This window comes from Corvus brachyrhynchos, unplaced genomic scaffold, assembly GCF_000691975.1.
Source record: "Corvus brachyrhynchos isolate BGI_N302 unplaced genomic scaffold, ASM69197v1 scaffold142, whole genome shotgun sequence".
NCBI lineage: Eukaryota > Metazoa > Chordata > Aves > Passeriformes > Corvidae > Corvus > Corvus brachyrhynchos.
Window position 1 is genome coordinate 7,957,810 of NW_008237226.1, and position 23,586 is coordinate 7,981,395.

Below are 23,586 nucleotides of genomic sequence, written 5' to 3' on the forward strand. Positions count from 1 at the left end.
CCTGATACTCAGATGAGTACTTTTAATTTTGGGTGAGAGAATGCTACCGTATCCAGTGCTTCTGCAGTGTTTACAGTTTCATAACAAATTGCTAATTCCAAGAGCAGAGCTTCAACCAGGTGTTGGAAACGTAACGTTAGATTTAATGGGAAGAAATTTAAATGGATTTTCTCTTTCTCAGAATGTAAATTTAGGCCAAAGGTCTTCTTTTCCTCTCCCTAGGGAAGGCTTAGTAAAGCTTATTGCCCCATTTTACCCTACATAATTTCATCCTTAGCAATTTTCTCCAATTATAGTGGGTATCTGGTATTGCTCACATCTTCAGCCTAGATTACTTACTTTACTGGAATTCCTTTTAAAAATTACCTGATAAGTATGAGCATGCAGTCTTACTCTGGCCTCAGAATTAACATACTCACCCAAACCAATTCTCCCAGTGAGAGAGTTTTTTGTTGGGTACACAAAGGACTTTATAAACAATTCACCATGCATTAGCAAAATGCCATAATTATCATTTTCATTACACACATCCTTGTGATTTCATGAAAGGAGTGGATAATATAATAGACTACTATTCTCAATGAAAGAATGCTAATAGAATGCTAATAGAGCATACTAAACAAATTCTGATCTCTGCTGTACCCCTGTAACCCTGCTGAGTGCTCTGGAGCTGACAGAACAACCATGGATTGATGGTCTCAGCCCACGAGTAGGCTGAGCCACCCCAACGCAATCGTGGGCTTGTAATCACAAGCCCCGGTGTGCCCTCAGGCAGAGGGGACGCAGCGTTGGCCTCCACAGCGTCCTCGCTGGACGGCTCAGTGGAATTGGCGTGAGATGGGTGTGTGCGCTGGCTCCTCCTCAGAGGAAACACGTTGGGCGGCCGATGGATTAGGCCTGCGTTAGTCTGGAAACAAAGTAGGCGAGAGGGGCGTCTGGTGTGCGTTCCAACAGGTTAATTTGCCAAAGGGTCCAGGAACCAGAAAGAGCCCTGAAGAGGCCAGTACACAACCTTTTATGGGGGGGGTGGAGCAAGGCATGGAAAAGGAAAGCAACCAATGGTGTACGAGCATAGGGGAGGATACAATTTTCCAGAACCAATGGGGAAAACAGGGAGGTGGGAGTCACAACAGGGAACCAATGAACAACTGAGGAAAGGGAGATGGTTCTGGAACAGGGGGAGGTAACTTGGGATTGGGAGCCACCCAGGGGGAGGTGACCTAGACCTCAGTGATCTCCTCTGGTTCGCCTTCCGACCCACTGTCCTGGGCGAGGAAATCCACCCAGTGGATGGCCCTGGTTTTACTGGCATTTGATGGTCTCAGCTCAAGAGTAGGCTGAGCCACCCCAACATCGGATATACAGTTTGGCTCGTGAAGGCTATTCACACTGCCTAGCTAACATATATAACATAAGTAAATCTGCTTTAGCATGCAAGCCAAAAGTGTCTCCATTACAAGTTAGGTTCTTGGCTTCGAACATAGTAGCTAAACTAAATACAAGATGCAAGTGATGTGAATAGCTCCCAAAATCACTGTGGGAAAATCCTCACCGTATTATTTGAAGTTGGATCTAGTCAAAGAAGACAACAAAATTTATTAACCAACTTTCACTTAGATATGCCTGTAAAATGACTTCAATAGATTTGTGATGAAATTGAACACCATATGAAATAATCTGCTTCAATGGCAGGACAGATTTCTTGGATTTTATCTATTTTTAAATTTTATTTTGCATGAATTATTATAATTTCTATTTGCTTTTGTCATCCTAGTAATCTACAATCCCCAAAGCATGACACAAGTAACATTATCACAAATAGCTAAGAGGTAACAGAAGATAAATTTTACTCACAGATTATCATTTATTATCTCTTAAATGATGGGTATCTCCTATTCACACAGAATATATAAAAGGAGGAAAAGTAAATTCTATTTTAGCAAATGTAATACAAAATGTGACATGAATTTGTAACAGAAACTGCAACAGCCCTAAACCTATCATTTCAAAATGCCTTGAGCTACTTAGAAAACTTGAGGCAATTTTCAAATACCCTAGAGCAGGCTGTATCTTTATTTTACTTTTCTTTTATGAGGAATCATTAGTGAAGACAGACTTCATACACATTTAAAATATTTTTTAAAATAGTAACAAAGAAATTACACAATACCATAATTTCCATTAAAAATCTCAAATTATTTACTTTTTCTTTTAGATATTGCCTACCATTACAGAGGTACACAGTCCTTTTCCACAAAATGCTGCATTATTTTAATCTATTCAGTGAGATTATCGACAAGTTTATTGACTACTAACCATGAGAATCTAAGTCAACCTTCTGACCATCCAACAGGCATCTAATGATAACAAAACCAAAATGTTTTATGTTAATGTACTGCACATGGCTCAATACATACCTTGCATTTCACCCAATTTCACCATCCTCCCATCTTGACCAAGCAAGGAATAAATACCAAAGCTAGCTACATAATTCAGTTCCTTTTTGTTACTTAGGGCTTGATATATCTTGCATATAACCATGTTACCTGATGCACTTCTAGGGAAGGAAACATAATGCAACACATCAGTCTTATGCTTGATAGCCTGGTAAAGAAACTACATAGTAGTTTCAACGTGATACTTCAATCCTTTTAAAAAGGATATTATATCAGGATTTTCAAATGCTCAGAATTCCTGTCTGCCATGAGGAAGTTGGACAGACTGAGGGGAAAAAAAAAGCTGTTTTATGCAACTGTAACAATTAAGAAATTAATCTATCACAGAACAAATCTTATACAACACTGATTTAAGTCACAGTTGTGATTCCACATGGAAGAAATCCAAGGAAGTCTTGGCATCTAAGATTTTTCCCCAAGAGCTACCTCACAAGTACAGCCCAAATATAATCAAATTCTATGGAGTGACACACTAGTTGCAAGTTGGTGGAATATACTCTTAGTCATTTTAAAGTCATGAGGAATGTGAATGAGACAAAAGGCAGCTTTGAATGAGACAAAAGATAGCTGTGGTCCCAGGGAGCACTGCTGGCTGCCCAGCTCAGGCAGGGTGCTACACAGCTCCCTCACTTTCCACTGACTTGCAGGCTACAACAAATACACACTTATGAAAACTGAAGCCAAGGGCAGCATGAGCTGATCCATACGATCTGCCCTTGCCTATATACCACAGTGGAGTGGTCTTTGAATATTCCACTACATGCAAATTTATCTTTTCAAACTTCCTCCAGGCCTTCCTATTAGACATATTCACAGGAACAACCTTTGTGTAAAAGCTACATACATTTAATCTTAAACTGAAACAAGGTAGTTCGTGTTGCACCTTGCTCTCATCCTCACAGGATTAGGCACGTTCAGTGAATTATTACTACCATATTAATACAAGTAAGAAACTAAGCTTTGCTTCTACCCAAGTTAAGCACTCTCTAATGAAGTCAAGTTCAATTCTATGAAGCAGGCCAGACTGTAATAAAATAAATATCAAGACATACTATCACCTTTTTATGGAGAAAAAGAGACTATGAGTAGGAATCTAATTAGATGGTTTTAACTGAATATAAGCGTTTTATTGTGATAAGAGGTTAAAATAATCTATCCCTATGGACACCTGGAACATATGCCTTAAAAGAGCTGTTTGAAAGAGCCCGTTGAAGCTTACTCTGTTTTTTGTGATTGATTTCAGAAGCTCAATTCATAAAGTAACTGACCACTAGCACTGGAAAGAAGCATCACTTTTGAGGAAAGCTATCCAGTATATGACACACAATCTCTTGAATCATCTTTGACAGGGTGCTGAGGGAGATTAAAACTAGCTCAGTTTTACAGTACTGCTCTGAACATAGTCCATGAAGGCAGAAAACTATATTTAGGAACAAGCAGATTACCAAGTCATAGAAGAGTTCTGGTATTTTTCCACTTCCAGCAATACCCATCAAAGCTTTGTTGCCTTACCTAGTCAAGAGACATTGCAAAGAGGAAGCCACTAAAGATTTAGTTTCTCTTCGCCTCATGTAGCTTTTAATACAGGAGCATCTCCTCAGAGGATGAGAGTCCCTTACAATGGCCCTGTCCTGGCAGGAGAAGCAGCAATTCCCACTCTCCAGATTTATCACCCTGCCCTGCTCAGCATCTCCAGCCTTCCTTTGACTCCAGCTCACCGGAAGAGACAGGTATCTCTCTTCTAAAGGGAGCAAACTTAGATTTACCCCACTACAGCAAGACTTTACCTTAAAAGTTTGGGATGTAAAATGTAGAGTGTGAAACCTTGGCTCAGGGACACCTATTTTATAACTTATATCTCTTTTCCCCATTAAAAAATCAGAGTCTTGAAAACACCACAGTGATCAGCATAAGGGCGGAAAAAACAAGATGTATTTTTCCTATTGGTGATCTATTTTGGACCTGCTATGCCAGTGTTAAATGTTAAGACCTATAGAATAAACATGTAAGCTCAGGCCCAGACACAGCTATGTGAGTTTCGGTTCAACCTGTGCCACATCCTAAATCTCTTCACTGTGCTACACTGTCAGAAACTCACTGGGAAAATAACACATCCTCCACAAACCCCAAAGGTGATTATTATGTCCTCCACACCTTTCAAATCCTGCCACCATGTCATTTCTCCTTCAATGCCCCACCACCCATCTGCCTGCCACCTCCTCTGAAGATACTGAAAGTGGGATCACTCCACAGATTTTACCCACAAGTCCTACTCCTCTGAACTTTCAGATCAAAACTGACATTTGGGGTTTCCTGGTAAGCATTTGAGAGTCTGAATAAGCTGCATCTAGACAGGCTACTTCTATTTCTATCTTCCCTTCACTTTTGCATTTACTCATCTCCTAATTTTTTTCCATTATAGCTCACTTCCAACTATTTCTTCTGAGCATACAATCACAAATACAAACCATGTCTTCGGTCTATGGGATGAGTTAGAAAAAGGTTATTTAGCTACTGGATTTTCTCCACTTGAAATTTCAGAGAAGATGTAAGAACACGAGAGGTCCATTAAAAAAAATCACAAGCAGACAGAACCCAAAAATCACAAAACAAAAATCATGCTGTTATTTGCCAATTCATGTTGACTTGAATCAGACATGCAACTCAGAGGTAGATGTGACAAACTGAATTTCTCCTAAAAGTCAGTCATCAACCTTAGAATCTCTGCAGGTGCTTGCAGTGACACTACACATTAAAACAGAGAATGCAGAAATTATTCTTGTTTTGTAAAAAAGAACTTCACTGCTACAGTATGGAGAGTGGTGGATTTCAATAAACTCTAGTGAGCTACACCCAGCAGAAGTCACAGTGTCATCTGTCTTCTGAAACGAAAATGAATAAAAATCAGTATTTATAGTTCAATTGTGTTGAAAAGTTTATGCCTACACCAACATGCAGGGCAGGAGAGAAGACAACATGTTCTGTTTAAACACTATTCAGGACAGCTTTTGTGCCATATGATAATTTTCCTTCAATTACATATTATTAAATATTAAAACAGGATGAGGAAGAGGGCAAAGTATTTAAAACTTAACGTGAAATATTATTACTGCTTTTTAGTTCAGTGCTGCTAGTACTACATTCAACAACTGCCCCGTTTTCCATCACTTTAAAATAGTTTTATTCATGCTGAACTGTGCTATACTTTAAACTGATATTCCGACATGCAAGAGAAAAAAATAGTAAACATTGTGATTTAAATTTTAAAAGAACAAAACTCACAACCAAAAAACCTGCTGCCACTTCTTTCCTGTAGCTGGTTGTTGTCTAATAACTACTTTTATTCCAGATCTTCAAAGTCAAGCAGGAGTTTTTTCTGGGACAGCATGTCCTAATTAAATTTATTTGTGGCAGGCCATTTTTAAAGATTCAAATTAAACATTTTTTTGGTAGCTGAACGACAGTTTCTAATTCATTTATTAAGCAAGAAGAGCTCTGCACAGACAATAACTGGAACTTCTGTAAAATAGTATTGACAAACACTAAAATGCAACTTATACTTCTCATTTTTAGCTATAAATGAGGTGTGCAAAATCACCTTGCTCCTGAGTGACAAATGTGAAAAATGCCTCAGTTTCACATGAGAACTCATAGAACAAGACCCTTCCTCTAAAAACTTCCCTAACTGAATTCCAATCACAGTCAGGAGTGAGCAAACTAAGTGTTGCAGAATATCATAATACAGAAAAACTTAAACCACTTTTTTTTTTCCTCTTTCTGAACATCAGGGAAACCATAGCATGGTTTACTTGTTGACAGGGATAGAAAAGGATTTAGTAAAATCCCTCTTTGGAAGCCCTTGGGAAAAAAACAGCCTGTAAGAGGACACTTATTAAGAAAAATTTAAAATCTAAAGATTAAAATTCTGACTCCCTTGTGGAAAGAGTTAAAAGATCTAAGGTACAGAAACAGGCTACAGTGTCATTTCTTAAGTAACAGCAGTGCGCTTGTTAGAGATGTGCATTTTACAGTTGTGAGTCTGAAAACAATGGGCTCAATATCCTTATCACAACCTGGGAATTCAAAATTGACAATGGGACATTTTATTGAGTTTTTAAGTACTAGAAAATCAGTTTTGCTTTGCCTTAGGTTTTCTTAAAAAGCTTTCAGTTACAACAGTCTTTCAACTTTTTGGCAATCATGGGAAACCTTAAGACTCAGCAACATTAACTATGAAATTTCATGTAAGATCTCATATCAATCCAGATTGTTGCACCTTTGTTTCAAAGCAACAAAAGGAAAAAGATTGAACATATTAAAGGATCAAATTGTAAAATCTAAGTTAAAATAAAATTGAAAGTCTTTCAGTCACTAGAAAGGTAGCATTTCATACTGCTAATTACTTAGGAGACTACTTGAGAGTCAGGTAGAATTTGGGCATAAGGACAAATTGATACCAGTATGCATTAAATTGATACCAGTAAGATGTTAAAGTGAATTTTATACTCCAATTCATACTTCAGGAACAAACATGCACAACTTAAATTGTTTATAGTGTATGAATGACTTACAGTGGTAGAGATGAAAACAACTGTGAAAGTGAGACTAAAAATAAAGCCTTTGAATGACAAGGATGTATCATTACTTTCTCTCCCTTGCATATAGTCAGTCAAACAGAAATAATATCCACAACTGCTCTGTGATTTCTGATACAATTTTCAACTTACTCCTTTTATGATCAAATGATAATACTTGTCTTAAAATGCTCTGTGGTAGCAAAGACCCTGAAGCAAGCCCACATCTCCTGGCACTCATTTGGTATAAGCAGACTGCTCACAGGTTCTTAGCAACCTTCATTTTCATGTTCCTTCCTGCTAAACTGATAGAATTTATTTTTGTAACTTCTTTGTTGAAGGACTATATGGAAAGCAATCCCACATACAACCGTTAACAGGGCTCCATGAGACTTTCAAAGATGTTATCAAACACCATGTAAGGGCTTTCATCTGTTTTGTTACCATTTGCTAAGGGAAGAAGCCTCACACATTCTGACAGTTGATGAACAAAACACAATTTTGAAGGCTCTGCCTCAATACCAACTTGTCACTTATACCTTGGAGAGAAAGGGCTTTTGTTTTCAAAGTACAAAGTCCTGCCAAGCAGTTCCACCAGGGATCCAGAGGAATCTCAACAGTAAATTACCTGAAAGCAACTTCTGTGAGAGATGTCATTTCTGCAGCAACTGCCTCCTGCATGTGTCTTGTCAGTGGCACCACACAGGCAGCGAGGACCACACAGCCCAACCCACACTGACCCCAATATCTTCTCTTGGTCACCCTCCCAGGGTCCCCTCTCTCTGCTCTGAAAGAGCTTCCCATAAGATACACAGTGCCACATCTCAGACTTGTCAAGTTTGGGGTGAAACATTTTGATAGGTACTGCTGCATGAACAGCTCACTGTGTTCCCATGATGTTGTGAGAAAACCCATTTTCTCTCCAGCTACTCACCCAGTAGCACTCTTGCAATAAAAATACACAGAAATTAGTCTCAGCAGGGATGCAAGGTAGCAATATATTTATTCCTGAGCTCACGTTAACTACAGGTTAGCTGCTACAAATACATGAGATTTTCCAGTGTGCAGTTAGGAGCTTGTCCACATATTGGAGCAAAATAGTCCACAGACATTTTAACATCTCTGCTCCCAATACCCACTCAAAAATCTTGAATATGAACAGTGCTGGATACTCCTTAACCAAGTTCTGGTTGCTGGAACTTAGCTTTTATTTTGTTTCATCAGGTTTCCTTTTTTTACAAAGCTGCTTACTTCTTTACCACTTGCTACCATTAATGGCTTTGTAGTGAACAAGACAAGCAACATTTGTGACTTTTTGCTTATCTTCCCAGCTCTGCCAGGAAAAGAAGCAACAGATTGTCCAATTTTACTCTGGTATATGCAACTACTTTATAAAATGTAAATTGTCCAGTAGTTGTGTGGGACAAAGTTATGAACATTAATGATTCCTGGCAAAGCCTACACTGCAGTTTCATATCAATCCAGAGATACAAGCAGTGTAAAAGCTCCCACAGTTGCATGATTAAATCCTTGCCAGCTGCTTGTCTTCTGGGTGGTCCTAGAGGTGAACTAGTCATCAAGGGCCACTCCATCTGTGACAGCTGGCATCTTGACCCTGGGACATCAACACACAGATGAGACGCTATGTTCTCTGAGATCCTGGCAGCACAGACCAATGAGGAGCTGTACAATTTAGGCTAGGTAGCCAAGCTACCCAGGTCCAAACATCTCTTTTACCAACAGGCAAGAATAAGCAGAGTACAATTTACAACAGATGAGTGACAAAAGTGTGTCAAAAACCAGAGGACAAGAGACTGACATCCAGAAGAGGAAAGCATTATCTGGTGAGATGAGAGACAAAAGAATATAATACACTCTGGCATCCTCATAAATTAAAACCCATTACGGACCAATATGATCAACTCAAATCTCTTTTATTTACAGGAATAAATGTCTTCATGCCAACCCAAAATCCCACAGGTAATGACAATACTTCTCAAAATGATGGTGATGCCTAAATATTTAAATATTTAGCAATTGCTTATATTACATTTTTCAAAGAAGTTTATATAACTTGCCCCAAATAAGAGATTTCATAAGATTTACTCGTGATGAGTAAATACTCTTGATGATGATATGGCATTTTTAGCACCCTGATCTGACCAACTGAGCTAATCCTTTGGGACGTGATATTTTTCATCAAGTTATTTGATTTATTTCACAGTAGTTATCTTTACTATGATTCAGCTCAGGAAAGAAAACCATTAAAAAATATGTTTTCCCTAACATTTGACTGGGCTTGCACTAATTGTATCAATACCCAGTTGTAATACCAAAGCTCAATCTCCTGGGTAAAAAAATACTACCCGAAAATGATAGACAGAGATTAGGAATATCTAATACAGTAGTGAAACACCAGCAATAAAACAATTTCCTTAGAAGTTCATGATAGAGTACTTGAAATCATGGAACGTATTTAATTAAGAAGGTAAAATATTATAATGCTTATTTATAAACATTATGAAAAAGAATATAGTAAAATAATCCAAAATATTTCCAATAATCCTAAATATTCCCAAATGTTTAGATAATATAATGAAAATATCCACAGGGTCTTGACTGGAATATACCTTTTAAAATAAACTATATGTTTCAAAGAAATGCTCCTCGTAACTAAGAGGAGCCAATCTATTTTCCAAAAGAAACATTTGTATAGCTGTGACATTTCTTAGTAACCAAAATCCCTTCTGTAGTCATGTTGATTTCAGGGCCAGGAGGTGTCTGCTCTAATCACCTCAATGAGAATTCATAGAGCAGATCCTAAAACACTTCAATATTACTCTTTCTATATTCCAGTTTTGAACACAACCCAATTTACCAACATATCTAGACTTGAAAAAAAGATAAATTGAATTGTGGCTCAAAACAAACATACAGACCTATCTGGATTAAGCTTCATTAGACAAAAAAAAAAAAAGAAACCAACAAACAAACCCCAACCAAAAAGGAATTCTCAAAGCTATGGTTGAAACTCTCCTGGCTAGTCTGGTCATGAAAGCTCCACCTTTCACAAGTTCACACACTCTGCTGATGCTCTCGCGGTTAAATAAAAGGCACCCCTAAGTTACCAAGCCATGAGCTCACAGTTAAAAACTTCTATCTTTTGACAAAGTTTTTTTAGGAAACAAAAGGCAGAAGTGTTCAAAAGGTATTTCTCCTGTATATAAAGGAAGGAGAATGATGTATCAGTGTTTTACAGTGATTATGCTCTATTTATTAAAAAATAAATTATTAAATAACGACTATTTGTAAAATATTTTTAAATCTTCAGAAGCAGAAAGCATGCATCCCAAAGTATTAAAAATGCCAACAGAACTCCACAAGCTTTGAGTGTTGCCTTAACAAAGGAAATGTCCAGACAGTTGCAAAGTAAAACAATGTAAAATGACAAAGCTAATGGTACTTTTAAAACAAAACCAGCCAACCAAAAAAGGATGACCCACAGATTTGTACTTAGTGTGACACTGATTATGCAAAAGTCACAGAAAGGTCAACAATCCAGGCAATTATATATAAAAAAGGCAGCATCTCAACAGCCAATAATTTAAATGCTGTTAAGACTGTCCAATTCGTTCAATAATATATGATTTTTTTAATGCAAAAAGGGTTAACAAATATAAAACAGAACTTCAGACATGGAATTGCTAAACAGTACTGCTGTACAGGGTTTTGGTTTTTTTTGGTGGTGAATCCTTACAGAATCTAGAAGTGAACACAAAGTAATTGCTATCAATAATTTATAATATTTGCAAATGATGAAGTTGCTTCACTGTAAACAGTGATAGGGTTTGATCAGAAAGCAGCTTAACATGCTCTGCCTAAGGTGCAGATCATCAGTTTTATCATGGATTTGAAAAGAAGAAAACAATAAAAAATTCCAAGTCTTACAGATCCACTCTCTTATGATCCTCCTATAAAACACCAATAACTGCATATCTATGTTACTCTTTTGGTGTGATACCTTTTCAAGCAAAATAAATTTTAGTTATAAAATTTGCATTGAGTATTAAATATTAGATGAAAATTCTTCAAGAAGAGACAGTTTCGAAACCACACATTTACCCTTTAGAACTAATACATATTCTCTGTTATGAAGTAGTGTTCTTTCCCCAGAACTGATTCAAGAACAATTTAAGAGATTCCAGGAGAAAACTAAGGACTGCTTAGCTCTTGTCAGCACCTAGAAGACAAACAGTGCTCCTAGAAAGTCTGCCTAGGCAAACATTATCTCATGCCAAATCTAGTCAAAAGTATTAGATACAGTGGCTCGAGAGCTTATAACATGCATTATTTTAGTCTCTAAATTTGCATAACCACCAAGTATTAAAACTGATCATATCATTAAAGGTGACTTCAAGGGCTCAGAAGAAGTCTTTATCAGTGTCAGTGAGTTCACCCTGGTGTATTAAATCCATCTACTCTGTGGCTTCCCACTCTGTGGGAAAGGTTCTTCATATGCTGAGAGTTCATTTTCTTCTTACTCCCCATTGAAATTCATGATTTTATGCAACAACAAAACTGTCTACAGCAGAGACAGAGGTGTCAGAGACCTGAGATTTCAGGATTTAAAGTACCAACCAGATCAGCCTGGTTCCTAAAGAACCTGGTCTTCCTAATAGCATATGTAATATACAGAATAATGGAGTGGAATTTTAACAGAGAGATAAACTATTTTAGTTTCACTTGCTCTTTTCCTTAGCAGCACAGTGTCATCGTGTGCAGCTAATGCTCTGTGACAGGTTTTGCCTGGTGGAAATTCCTCCCAGGAAGAAAGATCTCATAGCCTATTTCTCCTTATGGCAAATTTTAAGCAAATTAAACTGATAACCATATCTTGAAAAACAATCCCGAGGACAGCATTGCTGATAGGACCCCCAGAGGGACACGGTCCATGCCAGCAGGCCAGCATGACAAGTCACAGGCAGTGTGGTACTGCAGAGGGACGTGCTGTGGATTGCAGGCATGGAGGAGATGAGGGAGCCAGTCACAGCCCTGGAGGGAAAAGAGGATGCCAATTAAATGGCAGCGAGATCTCTGCCAGCCAGAGAGGCACAGGCAGCCCTGAAGGGCCCTGGCCCCCCACGACAGGCAGCTGCAGGGAGGACAGCATGGCCAGACCATGGGCCACTGCTTTGCACCTTTGGGTACACAGCACACAGCTCGCTGTCATGAGTCTCCTCAAGTGCCTGTGAACAACAGCTGGTGCAAAACTGCCACAGATGTTCCTGCACTGCTCAGGTGACCGAGCTTTAATAGAAGTGCAGCTCTGGCCACTGCTTGGCACCTTGAAGCAGAAGCAAGGGTCCTTGTCCCAGCTCTGTCCTGCTGCAACAGGGGAGTGGCCCTGGAGTGGATCAGGGCTTTCCAACACAGGGATCACAAGTAGTGTGCTGCCCCAGAAACTTCACATCATGCCACAAGCAACAGGACAACAAAAATGCTAAAATCAAGACATTATGATTTAGAGAAACCAAGAAAGTGAAACTTTTTTCACAGCAAGGGGCTAAAGAGGGACCAGTGGTGCCTCTGCGAGATACCAGGCATGGACAAATTTGGCAAACTTGTCACAGAATACCTAACTTGGAGTCAGCTAACCATATGAGGTAACAAAATTTTACAACAGGATTAAAGTTTAGCAGGTTTTAATCCTATTTTGTATTAAAGCCAGAGAAAAACCTGTAACAAGAAAGATTTTTCTAATGGAAAGCAGTTCAGGTCTCATCCAGAGTTTAACAAGTGCACAGCACTTTCTGTACAACTTCTGGCTGACTTAAAGATGTTAATCTTATTCAGAAAGGACCACAAGGATGTGTCACATCATACCTTCAATGTAATGTATTCATGCTTGTAAGGTTAAAAGAAGCAGAAGCACACAGAAAAGCAAGTCTGTTTCAGCAGATGTGGTATATAATGCAGGAAAACAACCACCCCTTGCAGAAAAATGCCCATCCATACAGGAAAACAATTTCCAACTTAAAAAGAAAAAAGCAATAAATGCTAGATCCTTCCTCTTCTTACTGACCCAACTCAAAATAATTTAACAAATACTAAATTTTAATCATGGGTTTAGTTTTTAGTTATCTCTCACAGATAAACACTCAGAGTCTTCCTCCACCTTAATTATTTTGATTATTTCTAACACCAACAAACAAAAAGTATTCTCACATAAATCAGACTCTTGGACAAGAGAAATTAAAGTTCATATGAATTTATCTACTTTTCCCAGCAATTTTGCCTTCAGACAAAGAGTTACAGAGAAAATAGCATCGCAGAAGAAGACCGGCAACATTTCTGGCTTACCATGGCTCCTTCTGAGGTCAGTGGTAATGACACTAGCCTCAGCCCTCTGAGGCTTTTGATTTTGCCTACAACAGTAATTTTCCATCCTGTGCTTACCAGACAAAAGCTAATTAATAGACAGCAAACCATGAGGCACAACTCTTCATAGCTGACAGGCAAGATTAAACCAAGAAAAGTTAATTCCTGTATGTATTCCTACTGTTATCAAAAATCTTCAGACTAAGTCTTGCCATCACTCTTTAAACTGGAACGCAGATAAAAGCACTCATATCCATTAAATGGGACCGTTTCAAGACACATATAAACATTTGGTTCTTCTCCTAACAAGAAGCAACTTTTCTTAGCATGAAAACAAAGCATAATTACAAGTCAAAGCAATGCTTTCCAGCTCATTCTTTTTAAAATTAAATGCAGATGCACCCTAATTCAACATTAATTATAACCAATGTCACACAGGAGGTCACAGCAAATAAATAGTATTTAAGAAGCACTTCTCTGAAGAAAAGAAAAAACAAACAAAACAAAACCCACAAAACCCAAAATAAATAAAATTAAAAACAAAACTGCAAGAGAAACTCATCCAAACTCTGCTTCTCATTGCAACAACATTCTGGAAGCACTGCAATGCAAGGCTGACTGAGTGACATTGGCTCAATCTCACACACATCCTTCCAGGTCTAATTAGATTTAAAAAGTGACATCCAGATTTCAAACACATTTTAAAAAACTCTCCAGGCCGATTTAGGCAAGGAGGTCATTGTTTTCCTTCAATTTTATTTATTTTGTTAATACAGCCTCTCAGCTGGAAAAAAATTACTATAATCCTTTCTGGGTTGTTTGGAGAGCCTGATATTCCTTAATACTGTTGTTCAGACACAGCTGAACTCTTTACTGAGTTTGCTCAACAAACAGAGGCTCTTTGTTGCACTCAACTGCAAGGAAAACAACAAACAAGGATGTCTTTACCCACCACAGCCTAAGAGCCATATTTTAAATGTGCTTATAAATTCCTAGTGTGGAAGCATATCCAAACATGCTAGCCCCAAGAAGTAACTATATAGAACATTGATAGAGCCCTCTGAGTATCTGACAGGCTCTAGGTATGACATAAAGCAGTATTACTATTACATACAGACAGCAAGCCAGCTTGCAAACAAAACACTTCAAATCATAACCCTTCGTAGCACACAAACAGTTCTGACCTGGGTCTAACCTTCCCCTTCACCACAGGCCCATGGTCAGCACACAGTTGCCAGCAAGTCCCTGTTGCTCTGCTATGTAAGGGCAGGGCATGCCAGACAGAGAAGCTTTCCCCAGGTGAGGATTCACAAATCCCATAGAGCATTCCTGTATCTTCAGGAAGCCCCCCTGCTTATGAACACAGCTTCCACAGCCGTGTTGGCACCTGTGATGAATGTACACATACAGATGTTGCTTGTCCTTATGCAGTTCCTGTACTACAGGGTACTGCTTCAAGAAGGTATGAACACTTCTGGTATTTCTTTGACTAAATCTTCACAAGATACAATAGCAATTGTAGAGAGAGAGCAACAAGAGACAGGTGCAATGAAATGTCATTGATCTGTGCAGACTGGGCTTCACTGATATTTTCCAGTTGTGGAACTTCTCTACCAGACAGCTGTTTCCAAAAACTTGCAAAGTTACAGTGAATAGTTTGTAAATCACAATTTCTGCATCCCACTGCAGCAAAAGTTAAAACCACAGAGTCAGAGCTTTACAAAGTTTAAATTTCATAAAAATAATTTATTTTTATATTCCAGGCCCCCCCAAAAAAATTCCTGTCTCCAGGTGAATCCACATTGCAGATGTGGGGTTATTAAAAATTAGTTTTGATGCCAGCTGCTTTTTTTAAGCAAGTCTGTGTAAGTTTCAGATTTGGTGGCCCCATGATGACCTCTCATGCAACACTGACATAATTTTAACAGCAGAAAAAATGGCTACAAAATTAGGAAGCCTCTGACAATTTTACAAAACCAGCAGTGTAAGCATTAAGCAGTACATATGAAAATTACCAGTAAGGCTAAGATTAAACATGATTGTGCTTTTATATTGATGCTAAAACCAAATATGGGAGTATATGAATTCATGTGTGTGCATATCCACACACTTCTGTATAAAATGATATTTTATTCAATATAAATAGAGTAATTATGAATATATATTGCATATGTGTTTAACAGTAGCAGAAAGAACATAATAGAAGATAGAAATGATACAGGAATGAGAGGATATATTGCATCGATAAAGGAAATTGTTGGGGAAGATGAAACAGGAAAGCCTTATAAATATGATTGCCTGACAAAAGATTTTGGGAATATGAAAACTACAGGCAACATCGAAATGAAGGCCACCTTTGAGAGACCAAGTCTTAGTTACTGAACACCTGGAAAACAATGGTATGGCCAACTGAAGGTAATCCCCTCTTGATTGAACAATACCCTCTGCTTGCAGGCAGGTCCAAGGGTCAGAGAAATGTATTCACCCTTTACAACATATCACATAAATATAAATATATAATATGGATATATGAAATCCAAAATATAATATATATAATCTATCTGTAGATAGAGATATTTACACTTCCACATGTAAGTGGAAAAAAGATAGCTATTCAAAAAGTGATAATAAAGGAAAAACATACCTGCTAATAATTTGTAATGATCAAAGTTGCAGAAGGCTCTCACACCCACAAGTGTGGAAAGTTGAAAAACAGGTGAAATCCTCTGCCTGTAAACATAAAGTGATGCATTACAAAAATACACACACACACACAAACCCAATCATATATAAACAGAGATAGGCTCTATACCAGCTTGTAAGACTGACATTTTAGAGTCATCAAGGATAGCTACCTGAAAATGCCTCCTTGATGTCCAGAAACAGAGAAAAATCTATTAGTTTTGGCAATGGGACAGAGTGGGAAAAGATTTAATCGGGAAAGATTTAGGTAGCAAACCATGAATCATCAAAATGTGACTTTATGAAAATAGCTTGAATTCTGGTTGATGATCATTTTACACCATTACAAGGATACAGAAGAACTAGAAAAGACATAGGGCATAACAACATGGATGCTCAAAGATTGTACTGACTTTTGTTTTAAAAAATAGTATTTTTCCTCATGAAAGAGAAATGCACACCGAGCGGCTAGAGCAGAGGTCCATAAAATCAAAAGGTATGAAAGACAAATTAAGGCTCACAAACTAGAGGCCATTTAATAAAATTATTGACAATTTTCAAATGCAAGTTACAGCTATTTTACAGAAGCTTTACAATTTTGTGTAATTTACTGTCACAACCTACTCTGAAGGTCAAATGTTAAAAATTACAATTGCAGAAGGTAGTAATGCATAAATCATTAAATACTATTAATGTTTCATATATTGAAGACTGTCAAATTATTCTCTTATAGTCTTGGCACACATCATTTTCTATTGGAGAACTGTTCTTCAGAAATATTACACAGGTAACTAATGACTATTAGCTTAAAATGGTTATTTAAATTATTTACTAACAGATGTCCTTTTGAATTATTAATCTTGCTTGGAAGTCTATAAAGCTTTATAATGAGACTAGTTAAATAAATGTTTTAGCTGTGATCTGAGGCAGAATTTTTTCCAAACAGTATCCTTCGGCTGATGAAGCCTGAAACCATAATCTCGGTTCTTCTTGGTACTGTAACCTTCTTTTGGAGTATGTGAAGGAATTTTCTACTTATTAGCATACATTTCCATTTCTATTTCCAAAAGAAAGTCTCCTTTGTACACGAGGAAGAAGCAAACAAAAATGACAGAAGTTAATTTTTAAAATGCCTCACAAAAGTGATTTTACCCAAAGTCACTCTTCCCACACCACATGCACTGAATGGCAGTTACCTGCCATGCTTGAGCTGTGGTTCAGTCCATATAAAGATATTACATTAGGAAACTGCTTGTAGGGCTAACCACAGTATTACACAGAAAAAAAACTTAAAAAAAAAGAAAATCACAGAAGTTAAGCAAGAAAAAGTTTCTCATTACTTTAGCTGAATAGCTTGATTTTACTTTTACATTGCTACAGTAAGTATCGTTAGTCTTCATTGTCTGTACTTCTCATTTGGCAATTAGGATAAAAATAAATAGAAAAGAGCTTTTGTTCCATCAGTAGCACTTTTATGACAAGTTATGCCTCAAGCACACTCACAGACCCTGCAGCTTTCAGATAGGAGGCATGTAATGCCACTGCTACCCTTAAGTAAAACTTCTACTCTGATACAAAACATTGAAACTGGAAAGCTGATTGTAGCAAAACTGTGTAAAATACTTGCTCTTTTCCCCAAACAAGTTTGCTTCAAATGAATCTGCAAGTTCACTAAGCAGCCAGCTCACCAAATCTGCTGCCATCATGACAGAGAGTTAAGATACTCTCTTCATGTCTTGACAAGCTTCTTTTGGAAATCTGAAGGAAAAAGTGACAATCCCAAGTGTCCGTAAAAACTTTCATGGGGCAGGCAAAACTGTGTCTGAAAAATCACTACATTTGTCTAACATGAAACTACAAAACTACATCTGTTACAACCTGTTACTCAGAAGAGGTTTGCCTTGAAATACTGTGATTTAACGTATTGCAAATGGAGTAAAGAGAATATAAAAGTGGTCCAAGAGGACTGCATCTAAAGGAAAGCTTTGCAATGTCTTTGGCATGATCAGATCATGCCATCATTTTCTGTGTGCTGGAGGATTTCTACACCCACCTTTCTCAGTTTACAATTGGGCCTTGTACATGCTCATGGGAAACTTGTAAAGCCTTGCTAAGTCAGCATGTAAAATACTGAATTACAACAGAATGCTAGGGGTAGTCAGCATCAAAAATCCCAAGTTATCAATCTCCTTTTTGAACACTACAGGTGTTTCATATATGAGAAAAACAGATTATAGGCCATTCTTTTATGCAGAAAGCTTAGCAAAGTAAGAGCTGTTGGGACTTAGTAGAGGATTATGAAAGGCCTGGAAAAATTAAGAGAGAACAATCTAGATCAGCAAAAGAAAAAGTGCAGTAATTAAGGGAAATACCTCTTCTTTCTCGAACTTTTTTGTATTCTGGTGGCCATCTTTCCACTTGGGAAAAGTGGAGTTATGACAGTAGTTAAAAAAGCAATACACCAAACTACATCACTAGCAAGCATCCCCAATGTGATGCTTTTGCTAATGCTATTAACACTTTTTTTAAAATTAAGAATAGACTGAAATTTCTGTAAATCTTTCAGACTCAAAAGTCAGGCAATACGGGTCTTCTGTGTTGAATAGGTAATAGCATAATAGGCAAAGGACCTGGACTGTGATCTGTTTTCTGAGAGACCGTAGCATATTAACATAGCTGGAGGCAGAGTTCAAGCAAAGCGTTATTGGAGACTTGTGATACCAAGCAAAGCAGTAGCGCTTTGCAGCACAGTATCAGTCCTGTAACATTCGTAATCTTCTTAAAAGAAAAATAATGCTTTACTTCTGAAGTACTCAATTCCATTACTGAATAAAGCAACAAACCATTAAAAATCAGAAGGAACCACTTTTCAGACATATAATACCTTTTTTATGGACACATGACTGGTTAAATGCAACTTGAGCCTCCTCTGCTCTTACACAGATAAAATTATAATGAACTTCACTTAGTGATTAAAACTCTCAGAAGAAGAAATAAAGCAGCCTCTAACTCAGGCACACATTTAATATATGTATTCTTAGAATGAGATTGTCAGTGTCCAAACATCAACATTTGCATGCATAGAAAGAAGTTTACAAGACTTTTCCTTCAGCCCAGTTTCTAAAGTCCCAGTTTGAAAATATAGGTCAAGTTTCCTACTGCCTCCAAACTCTCTCAAAGTCAGCTCAAATAGTGCAAGCCTGACCCATTTTGAGTGGGCTGTTCAAAACTAAGTAAATGAATCAGGTGGCTGCATCACTTTTCAATATATAATTTTTTCTGCATAAAGGTCTCACATATGAAATATGTTATATATACTCTGAAAAGATTGATATGAAGAGCTCACATGCATTTGGGGCTCACTAGTTAGCTCAAGGTAGATTTGTACTTTCTGTGTTTTATTTAATTATTCCTAGAGTAAACAAGTATTAATATAACGGTTGAGCACAACAGAAAAATCACTACTTTTTCTGATCACTATCCATTAGTTTCATTGAAGAAAAACAGAAACATCAAAAATCAGAATATATAAATTTACTATTATAATATAATTACTCTACTTATTCCTTCTTTTGAGAAGCTAAACAATGATAATTCTTTAACTCAATTCTAGCCTTTAATTAGCACTTGAAACAGAGGAATGGGGAGCAGTTGTGGACAAAAATTTTCAACTTAGAAGAACTGACCCGTATACTATCCCATGTGGGAAGGCCCATTGGAAAATAAACTTGCAAATTTCATCCAAAACATTTATACACTAACAGTCCCATTTTCTGAGGCATTTTCAAGAATAGCTTCATTCTGACTACCAAACAATTTTAATCTAAAAAACACTTAATCAGGAATTTTTGGTGATTTTTTTGCCTTTTTCTGTCTGAGCCTCCCTTAAATCCAAAGCAACTGTCATTGCAGCAAAAGGTGATATATATTAGTCCTCTCTAGAAATTACTGCTAATACCTTTCAAAGTGTTATTTCAGGTATAAATAAGCTGAGTTTCTTAATATACCTACTACAGATTTTCTCTGAGGACAACTATTATGAGAAATTCCAGAGAAGTCCACTGAAAAGAAGAGTTGCTCCAGTAAAAGGACTTTTATAGCCTGAGAATAGCTATCTATAATCTTGGCACTTTGATCTCTCAGAATATGAACTAATGTATCTGGAATGTAGCTCATTATTAGTAGTTAAATATCTTTAAATGGAGCAGCTTTGAAGATGACTTCCAATATCAATAGTTTGCATTTATATAGGGCTTTCATTTTCAAGGACAATGGTACACAGTCTTTGAATCTGATACACATGCCCATGTACATATAGATTTCTATCTGCATTCAAACACATCATAAAGATTAGAAATACACATCCATTAATAAATATAAATGCATAATCTATCAGTTTAAATACAGGTTTTGAGACTTCACTATATAAGGCTAGGTGACAGCCCAAAATATAATCACAGCTATCAATGCAGTTGTATCAATTAATTTTGGAGAACATCATCCAGTGCTCTCTGCAGAAAGTGTCAAATCAGAAGATGACTTCTGTGCAGAAAATAAACAAAACAACCTTCATTTTTTTTGACAGGTTCTGAAAATAAGGGAGGAAAGCAAGATATCTTTTACAGAGGAATCTTGGACAAAATACTATTTACACCATTTCACTCAATACAGGATAGACATTTCAGGCAAGTCAGATCTTCACAGACTTACTTCTCTTGAAAACTCTTGGGTAAGATCTTAAAAATTTCCACCAGGTTAATTTTAAATGAGATACACAGGCGAGAGACCTTATACTAGACAAAACAAACAAACAAACAAATCTATTAAAGACGAAAATTAACAAGTCCTGTTCAAAGATTTCTGATTTAGCAAGCAGCACTAGTTCACCTTCAGTAAAATTGATTATGCTTGCTATGCAATATTCCAAAGATACATTGTATTGTAATTTACCTCTTCCACTTCTACAACTGCACAAATTAAATTTCACCAAAACATCTAAGGAAAGGAGTCAAGACAGAAAACAATTTACCACTTTTAAAAAAAGCCCCACAAACTTTCTAAAAAACATAGGTTAACCTTTTTCTCAACACCAGCTTATGACTTCCAAACAGGAAGGGCAAAATCCCTCCAGCACTGAAGCAAAAGAGAACTTTAATACCAACTTCAAAACTGTTGGATATCATCCTTCAAACTAAGGAAAGCTGCAAGGAGATGAATTTATTACTTATTTAAATAACTAATCTTTCAGCAGGTTATCCATTTTTTTAGACACTGCACCTAAGTAAGAGATTATTTTTCCATGATTACTGTAAAAGCCTTCCACAACCCAACATTTGCAGTATTGCATCCTATTTCCAAGTGTAATGACCCTCAAAATCCAAGATTGATTTTGGCTTTACTCTGATCAATACTAATCTTCAAGATATATTTGACTTCCCACTGACCTAAACAAAAAGGTCACTATCTGTATATTAGTCAATCTCCAAAACATTTATTAAATTAATTTCAGAGACCACAAAAGGTGTATTGTTACAACTGTTTTTATCTGGGATTTCTATCCATCATCCTTAGTAGGATTTACATGCAACTGATAATTCACATAATCACATTGTCACTGTAGTGGATTTCTCAAAATGTCTTGATCTGTCCTCAATTATTTCAAGATTAATCTTTTTTGTATTTATCTAATCGGAGGAACACCACCATATTATATAGTTACTAGGCTACTGGAATCCAATCTTACACATATTAAACTCAGTGGGAGAATACATCTCCCTTGAGTGACAAAACTGAACCCTTAATGACTTGGGGAGAACATAAAATATGCATTTATACTTTAGGTCCCCCTGAAAGCAAAGCAGGGGAAGCCTTTTCAAACAAAGTTCTTTGACCAGTACATTTTTAAAAGAAAATTCACATCACACAGCATACTTCTATAAAGCTAATTTTTTTAAAATATAGATTTCTGATTATATTGGCTAATTTCAAAGTAGGACTATAAAAAACTATACATACTTTAAGGCAGTGGATAACATAATAACAAAATTGTTACTGACTGATCTGGGGTAGGCTTCTCCTCACTTTTATTCTCTTTCCTCAAACAAACGAAAAAAACCATCAAGCTTAGAAAAACACAAAGAAGAAAGATCAATAAATATAGGATATAATTAATAGTTTTTAAAATTAAAATTAGTAAATTCATGCAATGTCTTTTTTGTTCTTATTATAAAGTGTAATTTTGCCTCCCAAGGACATTACAAATTTCAATAGAACTATCTGCATTTCTGATAGATAACACAGTTTAATCTTTGCATAGTAAGGACCTCATATAGTAAATTATTTGAGGCAAGAGCCACATGTTTATTTTCTCCCCTCAGACAATTTACGCTAAATTAAATAATTTTACAACCTAGCTGAAAGTTTAAGCTAAAGTAATACTAAACACTCCATGAAATTTCTGTCCAAAAGCCTTATTAAAAACCAAGTATTTGTAATTTACCCACGGACACTTCAATATAATTCTCTTTGACCTTATACACTTGGAATTTTCACCCAGCAGCAGCATTTGCTTACAAACTCAACTTTAAACTTTCCACTGCCTCTGGGGTTGCAGACACTAAAGGACATAAGAGTAGGCAGAATAAAGTGAATAGTAAGCAAATGGGAGAAGTTACTTAAATAAAAATAAAACCAAATGAGTGGACAGTAATCAAGACTAAGGATGCAAAAATCCAGAGAGGAGGCAAACAATTTCATAAACATAATGAAAAAATCATTCCAAGTTTCCTAACCGTGGTTTAAACATGGCTCGCACAGCTGTTTTCACTCTGGCCAGGGTGAACATGCCCCTGTTTCAAACTCAACTGTTTGATGACTTTTGGATTTCCAATTCCACATTACTACCACCACCATTGACTGTTTTGGGCCAGGGAAGAGAGAAAGACTTAGCTTTCTCCAGTTGGAATCTACTCAAAATTACTCATGTAAAGTATTTTAATGGTTTGGTCCAAAATACTCATTATTATTTACCTTCTGTGAGATAAGAATTAGGAAAAATGCAAAGCAGGCACCAAACTTGAAAGAATATAAAGAAGTTTATTAACAGACCTAAAAGAGGGAAAAAAAAATTATACCACATCTTCAGAACTCTTCTCCTCCCACCACCTTTCTCCCTTCTCCCACTGACAATGTAAAAAGACAACTCTTGAGATGTTCAGTCTGTTTACCACTTCCATAATAACCTTGTTCAGTCCATTTAGGAAGAGGAGTCTCTCTTGCCCATGCCATGAAAACATTATCACAACAAGACAGCCACCGGGGCTGGTTCTCTGCTCGCATGTGAGTCCCTTCCCCCCGACTTGCAGCTTTTCCCACAACTGCTTTTGAGGGTCCACTCTTTAAATTACTGGGGTAAAATTTTAAGGTTGAGCCGTTCAGAAACAAAAGTTCTTTTCACCCATCTCTGGGAGCATTTCATCTCTAAGAACAGAGGCCCT

At 37.0% G+C, this 23,586-nt stretch overlaps 1 long non-coding RNA gene across 2 annotated transcripts in view; it reads right to left on the bottom strand.

Annotated features, from left to right (window-relative positions):
* Positions 1 to 23,586, bottom strand: part of LOC108445451 — an 83,276-nt gene that overhangs the window by 54,101 nt on the left and 5,589 nt on the right. For both annotated transcript variants that reach the window (XR_001860306.1, XR_001860305.1), the window contains exon 2: positions 16,053 to 16,138. This is a non-coding gene — a long non-coding RNA (uncharacterized LOC108445451). The remainder of the gene's footprint in view (positions 1 to 16,052; positions 16,139 to 23,586) is intronic.